At 44.2% G+C, this 8,910-nt stretch overlaps 1 pseudogene; it reads right to left on the bottom strand.

The window, feature by feature from the left end:
• Positions 1-4,701: 4,701 nt before the first annotated feature.
• Positions 4,702-4,771, bottom strand: LOC142566873 (U4 spliceosomal RNA; annotated as a pseudogene).
• Positions 4,772-8,910: the final 4,139 nt, after the last annotated feature.

Below are 8,910 nucleotides of genomic sequence, written 5' to 3'. Positions count from 1 at the left end.
GTGTTCGTGTTTCAGCATGCATGCCTGCAGACAAAAGTGTGCGTGTTTGTTTGCGCATGGATATGTGTGCGTGCGAAGTAGAGAGCGTGTGAGTGCGTGTGAGGAAGAGAGTGTGTGTTCGTGCGAGGGTGTTTGTGTGTTTGCGGGTGTGAGCGAACATTTTCCTGCTTACACCTACTCTTGGAAAACGTGCGCAATGTGGAGACCATTAAAAACCTTGTTTAAATCCAGGAAACAAGAACGAATGACAGTGCATTTGTAGCATTATCTCTTTCTGAAAGCGAAACCGACAAAAAAAGCGCCTGTGACGTCAGTATTTGCCGCCCTTAGCAGGCACGGTCTCATAAGAAGCCGCCAAGCGGTTCGACTTCGTTATCTTGCTTCCGTCGGTGGCAGCGCAATGTCTTGAAGGCAATGATGTGCTAAATCTGCACTGTCATTCAATCATGTATCATTTCTGTGACCAATCAAGCTTCCGGCAGCGCCCGTTCGTTGCTACATTGACATTTGAACTTTAAACGGCTTGTTTTAGGAAAAACAATCTGAATTAAAATCGACAGTCGTCTGGCCGCAAGGAACATGCTCACAGAGCTGTGTCGTTCGCGACAATATCTTAAAAGGCTGGAAGCAGTCAGGTCGATGTTACCCTCCATCTTTTTACGCGTCAATTAAAGTTTCAGAGAGGACTCAATTGCAAAATATTTGTTCTTAGCTCTTAAAGGAGCATGTTTAATAAGCATATATTCGCTCAACTACACAATGACGAAGACAGGCTCCAAACTACTCATTTGCTTTAGCCACCCAGGATCAATTATTTAAAAGATAATTAACATACCTTCGTGGATTACGCACACAACTCCTCAATTTGCTCCATATCCAGAGGTTACCATCTGAACACTCGAATGATAACAATAATGTCAGGAAGATCTACATTTATCTATATCTTAAAATCTGGTGCCATTAAAAAAGACCGCCTGTATATTGATAGTGCAGTAGGCATCTAATAAAGCAGGTGCGAATGCTCGGACATGTTTTCTTGGCGCAATTCAAGTTGACGGACTTAGAACACATGCACCTAACCATGCATCTCTGTCTTTACTATGTATTCTACATTGTACAAGAAACGCCTCAGCGCCACGGTACATCACTAAAGGTGTGCGGAAGCATTATTTGCTCTCCTAAGTAGATTTGTGAGCGTTCGTGGCATCAGGCTTGGTTTCCTGGCGTCATCAGGAATGAAAGGAGCACATACACAGGGGGCAAAGCAGGTAGACTACTACCGCCACTGGGTCGGCTTAAGGTGATGATAGATAGATAGATAGATAGATAGATAGATAGATAGATAGATAGATAGATAGATAGATAGATAGATAGATAGATAGATTCTAAATGGCTGAAATTAGGCAAATAATGCTATTTACCTTAATAACTCACTGGGGGCAAGCATTGGATAATTTTTTTCCATAATTCGTAACAGACGGGGCAGTGCGGACCCGATTAGATCTGGGTTGGGACGGAAAATATCGAAATTTTAGGATGAATGCTTTGCTGCAAATAGATTGATCGTCTAAGGTGAATTATAGTAAATTCTTCGGGTTTACGACCAAAAACGACGATATAATTATCAGGCACGTCGTAGTGGCGAGCTCCCTTTAAATTTTGACCACCTGGGTGTTCTTTCAATTTCCACACAATGCACGGTACGCTGGACTTCTTGCATTTCGTCGCCACGGAAATGCGGCCGCCTCGGCTGGCATTCCAACCCACACTTTCGGGGTTAGCGGCGCAGCGACAACGTCACTGCTTTAGAGTGGCTAGAACTAGGAGGCGTGAAAACCGGCTTCTCCAAGCTTGTCGGGATGCGCGATCACTTCAAAGTGGCACTGTCGTCGGGGGAGCGGGGGGGGGGGGGGGCGACGGGAAAACAGTGAATTAGGGTCTGATTTATCTTGGATGAGTAATTGACAGATCGAGCAACAGAAGGTCCCCGGACTGATGTATGATGACGACATTATGCCATCAGCGGACAATGCATGTGATTTAGACACTTGCGAATATTTGTGACAACGCAGCGACAAACTTAGGCCTTAAGTTTAGCACAGAGAAATCGGGAGTTATGATCCTTAATGAAAATACGAATAATTTCATGGTGTCAATTTAACAGCAAGTCTTACGCATAGTCAAACAATGTATGTAGCTATGCGTATATTCAGGGTGTCCCACGTAACTTTAGCGAAACATTAAAAATGTGCAAATGCAACGTAGCTGAACAGACTCAAGGTAATGTTGTTTGCCATCGCTGTTGAATTGACACCATGTAATTATTCGTCTTTTCAATAAAGATCATAATTTCCGATTTCGCTGTGCTGAATTTAAGGCCTAGGTTTGTCGCTGCGTTGCCACAAATATACACAGAGTCCACGTGAGAGAGAGGGTGATTAAGGAGATGAAGAGGCACTATTTTGTGCAGCAATGAATGAATGAATGAATGAAATGGAGTATCGAGCACCGGGAGAATCACGTCTTGGAACATTGCGAAAGGGGCGAGGGACACCAAGAGAAAAAAGAGAAGAGTCCTCTTGGCAGGCGAAGTCCCAATCAAGGGTCTAGAGAATACAAGAGGGCGTTGGTGAAATCAGTTAATTTCAGTGCAGATGTGTCATGATGGCGAGCAAACGATTGCAGTCACCACCCAACATCCGTCCTTTGCAGTGGTACAGGCGCCCGCAGTTCATGGTAATAAGCGCCTCCTGAATACCGTTCTTGGCAGTTATTTCGTCATCGGCCATACCGCGTTGCGTATTTCTTAGCTGCAGGCGCTGTGAATTGCAAATCCGTTGTTGTGACAACTTACAACTTAGAGAACAAGTCATACTTTTGACTCTTGCGATTGTGGGAATACTAACAATATGGGTTCAGCGAAACGCTAAACAGGCAGTTTGGAATGGCGTATCTCGGCTTAGATACGTAGGAGAGATGCGTTACATATGTTAAACGTGAGCAACACTACCGCATCTTACTGTGCGAGTCCATTCAAAACTGAGTTTACTGTACGGGAGCGCCAGCATAATAAGACATTAGAAGATAGCATGCTGTCCTGGGTCTCCTGACAAATTAATCCAAGTCATCAAAATGCATTAGCAACCAGCCTGCCGTTTCAAGGTCGACGCGTCTGGTTAATCTACGGAGGCTGGACACTCGACGTCTGACGCTCCGCGCTCGGCTCCAGGAGCTGAGTATTTACCGCCTGGATGGCAGACTGCGCTCGGAGGAAAATCTCTCGGGAACTTGTCCTAAGTGCTAATAGATGGTCAAGGCCACAAAGACCAACTGGGCTTCTCAAAAACGACTGCAGACTGTATACGAACGCTTGAGACCGTTAGCGCTCATTGCTCTTGAAGTTTGTCCACTATGGCTATCCCTTCACTATTCTTGTTTTCTTTCTTTCTTGCTTATCTTTCCCTCGTTCTTCCTCTAGTTGGTATAGCGTGCAAAGCAGGAACTGAAAGGAATCGTTTCGAAGTGGACAGATTTTTAAATATGCTAAGGATATTTTTTGTTGAGTTTCCCTTTTCTGCCGTCCGGTGAAACCGAAATAATAAGCAATAAAACTTTCTTTTCTCTCGAGACATCCTGCTAATATCGAAGTTCCTCTATTTCGCAATCTATTAGAGGAAAAATTCGGTTGTGATTTATAAAATATTGTGTTAGAAGTAAACGCGAGCGGAGCAAAAGTCTATGGTGTATTTACCCGTATTCACTCAATGAAAATATAGCATGTCTTTACTGTCACGTGGAAGCGATAGTAAAGAACAAAGACAATTAAAAAATTGTGAGTCGCGAATCTAACTCCATATTTCGCGCACTTGTCCTCTGAAAATGAAGTAACGCTCAAATCATAACGATAGCGGCGCGCACTGTTTCACTTTAACAACGAAGCTGTATATGGCTGGAGTTCCGGGCATTGTTGTTTCCCGTGAAAAGCTATCATCATCAATGGTGCATATCTCCGTAAGCATTCATGCTCCCGTAAGCTAACAAAAAATGCAATGCCTCATAGCCCCGTAAGGCAGAGGATACAAGCACTCAGCAAAGTGAAGCGAACAATGCTCAAATTCTTTCTAATCACACATACAACATACAAAACAGAATGTCGAAAAATGCTATCATCAATGGCTCATACCCCCGTGAGCAATGGCTCATACTCCAGTAAGCAAACAAAAAATGCAATAACTCATAGTAGCGTAAGGTTCATGGCAACTCACTTTGCGTGAATTAGCTGCTATGACACCACCTCTTTTGTCGTTGTCGGTGATTTCAATATGTATGTGTGGGTACCGAAAAGGGAGCGGTTTACGCGTTCCGTGTTGCAGACATACCCCTTGCGATGCCACACTGATCCGGCCAAACCGACCACCCAGCGGCGTACGTGCATCGATTTCACATTATCAAAGAATGTGATTGCAGTTGCGCGTGAAATAATGACACCCATCAAGACAATAAATCAATTTGTACCTTTTGTTCAAAATTATGTCACCTCCGTGTCCTGTGCTAAACAGCTTCACTGGTCTACCACCTTCACGGAGTGGAATAGCTCATGATTCTTTTTTACTTTCTCTCCGTCTTTCTTTGTTTCTTTCTTTCTTTCTTTCTTTCTTTCTTTCTTTCTTTCTTTCTTTCTTTCTTTCTTTCTGTGTTCTCTGTTTCAACTAGCAATTGTCGCCTCTCAGTCATCACTTCATTGGGTACGACAACGCCTCTGCGCAAAGCTTTTGTTCTCTGTTTCGTTCTTTTATTCCTTCTTTTTTTCCTTAGTTCTTTTTTTCACTTGTTTCTTCATTCATACTCAGCCTTTGCACCTTTGCCTGCTTACGAGGGTATGAGCCATTCCTGATTATGTCGTTCTTTTTTCAGGAATGAGCCGTTGCTGCTGGTATTTTTGGCACCCTTCATCTACTTTTCTTGTATCACTCTTATACTTTGTATCACTGGACTAGACGCCGCTTTTTTCTTTCGGGTATGAGCCATTGCTACAAGCCACTTGACGCCAACCAATATTTTGTGTGCCAATGTAGCCGTGCGGTTTTGGGCTGCTTCCACCACGGGCACTAGGTCGGAACTCATGTTTCCCTTGACTGCATACGTATATCAGCATTAATTCTAAAAAAAATGGCGGTATTTTTTTTCTTTTTGTTTAACAATAGACAGTTGAAATATATTCCGCAAAGCACTCATGCCAGTACTTCAGTACTTTTTGTTCTAACACAAAGTGCGCGCTACTCTATTTGATATAGCGTACAACAAAAATTTCCATTGCTTTCCGCCAGGCAGCTGCTCTTATTATTAATGACGCCAGGAAACCGAGTCTGATGCCACCAACGCTAACATATGTAATCGGGAGCGCGCACAATGTTCTCGCACACCTTGTGTGATATACCGCAGCTCTGAAGTGCTTCTTGTATAATGTAGGAGAGTCCGTCGTAAACGTAGAAGTGTACTGTTTGGCACATGTGCTTAAGCTGGTGAACTGGAATTGCGCCTAGAAAACCCGTCCAAGCATTCGCACCTGCTTTATCAGACGCGTACTGCACCATGAATATCCAGGCAGTTATTTTTTAATGGCGCCAAACCTCAATAGAGCAATGTAAATCTTGCTGACATTATTGTTATCATTCTATTGTGGAAATTGGTAGCCTCTAGATACGAAGTAAGCTGAGCAGTTTGCGCAATATTAATATAGGATAATTAAATTGTCAATAATTGATGTTAGGCGGCAAACGGAAATTAGTAGCTTGGGCCCAGTCCTCGATATTATCTAGCTGAGCGAATAAGTATTAAACACGCTTATGTTTTACACAAATGTTTTGCAGATAAACTTTGAAAGCATAACTGACGCTGAAAAAGAACGTCTTTAAGTGCGACCTGACCAAGCCCAGTCTTTTGTGATAATGGGATCAATGCCATCGCTCCGTGAGTACGTTCCTTGCGGCCAGTCCGCTTTCGATGTACATGTGCTTTTTTTTCGAAATCAAGCAGTATAAAGTTTTAATGTCAATACAACAGCGAACGTGTGCCTCCGAAAGCTTCTTTTGTCGATGAAGGGGTGCACGACGCAATGATGGTGCAGATTCTGCGCGTCATCGCTGTCAAGAGGCAAGGAAGATGACGAACGCGAACCGCTAGCAGCTCCTCGCGGGACCATGCCGATGGTGATGGCACCATTGAGACAAAATAGAGGCTGGAAATACTAACTGCACAGGCACTTTCACAGCGAAGCTGTGTACCTCGGCGAAAATGGAAGCAAAAATGTGGGCCGATCCCGGAGGTTGTGCAGTATCGGGCTGACATGCGGCGGAGGTTAAGTAGGCTTCAAGTGCTCCGTCAATAATAATAATAATAATAATAATAATAATAATAATAATAATAATAATAATAATAATAATAATAATAATAATAATAATACCAAGAAGAAGATATATATAAATAAAAAAAGGTGGATTATTTCACGTCGATGGGTATGCCGGAATCGTTTGTGAACCGCACATGGCCTCACGCGCAAAAGGCATTGCCATATAGGAAGAGGAGGAAATGTATGTACATATAACCATAACCTTGGCTCGTAAAAGAGAAGGGCACCGACTGTGGGGTTGTCTGTGCCGTAAAAACGAAAGACCAAATTATGATATCCACTGTCTATATATATTCAGGCACACCCAAGTGTGGTATAGTGAAGTTCATGACCCCGCACTTTGCATTGCTTAGCCACGATGACACTACCCTTGCGATCACCATTAGAGACTTCAATGTGGGCATTTGAAAACCAGAAAAGAAATGAGTCACTGAGTTTGTGCAAGAAGAATTTGGTTTGAAGTTTTACACCAATGCAAGTAACTCAATTAAGTAACAACGGTTGCGTATAGATTCAACTTTGGCCAAGATTCTGTCTAAGGTTGTAACCGGACCAACCCGCATATATGACAGCAATCACAAGGCTAGCGTCACTACCATTACCAAATAGCGCAAATAAATGCATGACCCCTTGTCTAATCCTGTGTGATGTGCTACAGCTTAGCTGGTCATCCATCTTCACAGAGTAGAATGGATCCTAATATTCCTATTTTTTTTTTTGCGTTGGTTTCACTTTCAGAATGTGATAATGGTATAAAGGCAGTGCCATTCGTTCTTGTCTGTGAATATAAATAAGATTCAAGTGAACTCTATATTCGCGCCGTGCTCTCTCAGTGTCTGGGGTGTTGGGCTGCTAAGCACGAGGAAGCGGGATCAAATCCCGGCCGCGGCGGCCGCGTTTCGATGGGGACGGAATGCGAAGACACCCGTGTACTTATATTTAGGTGCAAGTTAAAGAGCCCCAGGTGGTCAAAATTATTCCGTTGTCTCCCACTACGGTGTGCCTCATAATCAGAGCGTAATTTTGACACCTAAAAACCACATAATTTTAATGTCTATATTTCATTTGCATCCGGGAGTAGGAGCAAGTAAGCAAATGCTAGCTTCTCACACACGCCTATACACACAAACAGATATCACCTCTCTCTCTCTCAAGCATACATACGCACAGATAACAGGCACGTTTGCCTCGATGCGCCCACGCATACACACACGAAGGAAAATGTGCGCGCGCACGCACACGGAAATGCACGCATACACAAACGCGCGTATGCTCGCAGACGCATTAACGCGCTTGTGCGCACACAGATTCAAATACGGAGACACAAGCACGGACGAACACATAAATTCAAGTACACGCGCATGCACACTCAAGACGTGCACACATATATACATTCCCTCTCCCTCCCTGCTACCTCTCAAGACACTATTGCGTGCAGAGCGAATCACACCTGCTCTGCAATTACAGTTCCAACGCCAGCTCTAATAAATTACCTTACGGTTTAAATTTCGTCCTTCCAGAAGTCAATAGGGCTGTTTTTATCTACACTGGCTACAAGAGTGTAGTTAGCGCAGGAAGTCGCCATTTTTTACTTGGCGTAGAATAGTTGGCGTAGAACCTACACGAAGTCATTTTTATAGCTGTAGTGAAGCATGAGAACTACACTTTCTACGCTGAGCTTTCGATGAATGCAAGCAGCGGACGTCAAACAATATTAGTGATATAGCTACGATAGCAAATACTCGCTGCAAAGACCGTAGCGAAGTGCTTGCGTGACCATGCATGTGTCACAGAGGGAGGTGAGCTAATCTTCCAAGAAGGTAGAATGATCTTACTCATGGATGGTGCAGGCTGTTCCAGACTGCACGCCGACTTCGTGCACTGCGTATTCGCCATGTATTTAGCTGCAGTTTGTCTAGATTTGTTGACGAATGAAAAATCGTACACTGGAGTTTAGTTTCAGGGTAGCCTGATGCGGGTAACGCTACGGTCGTCCACGTTGTCGTGAGTCCCCGAAACCAGCGTGTGTGACGGCGATCCCTGCTCCGGCAAGGGGCGATGGCAAGCGGCTGCGAGTAAAGCTCGATGCGACGCTCCCTTGGGTGTTGTCGCCGCTAACACAGAAACATGCAGCCGGTAAGTGCGAAGTAAGTATGATTGGCTACAGCCTAACGAGCCAAGTGCAGCACACGGCGTCATAACCTCTGCCCAGCACTACACTCGTCTATACGAGCCTGCACGAAGTGAAGGTTTAAAAAAATTTCCCTAATTTTCCCTCTGCCAGGAGGGTGCAACATAATCTGCTCCGGTGACTTCCGGATGTGACTTCACTGCCGATCCCTGACCAAAAGACTGCTTTAACGCACCACCGATGTTTCTGCTAAGTGCCATACGCGCATATATTGTTAGAAGGGGTTGCAACGCCGACAGTCATCTAGTCGCAGTCCCGCGACCTATAGGACGTACAATCTTGATGTCGATGTCGAATGTACAAGAGCATC

This window comes from Dermacentor variabilis, unplaced genomic scaffold (genome assembly GCF_050947875.1).
Source record: "Dermacentor variabilis isolate Ectoservices unplaced genomic scaffold, ASM5094787v1 scaffold_13, whole genome shotgun sequence".
NCBI classification, from domain to species: Eukaryota; Metazoa; Arthropoda; class Arachnida; order Ixodida; family Ixodidae; genus Dermacentor; species Dermacentor variabilis.
Note: the sequence above shows the minus strand (reverse complement) of the source record. Positions and strands in the feature narration are given on the sequence as shown.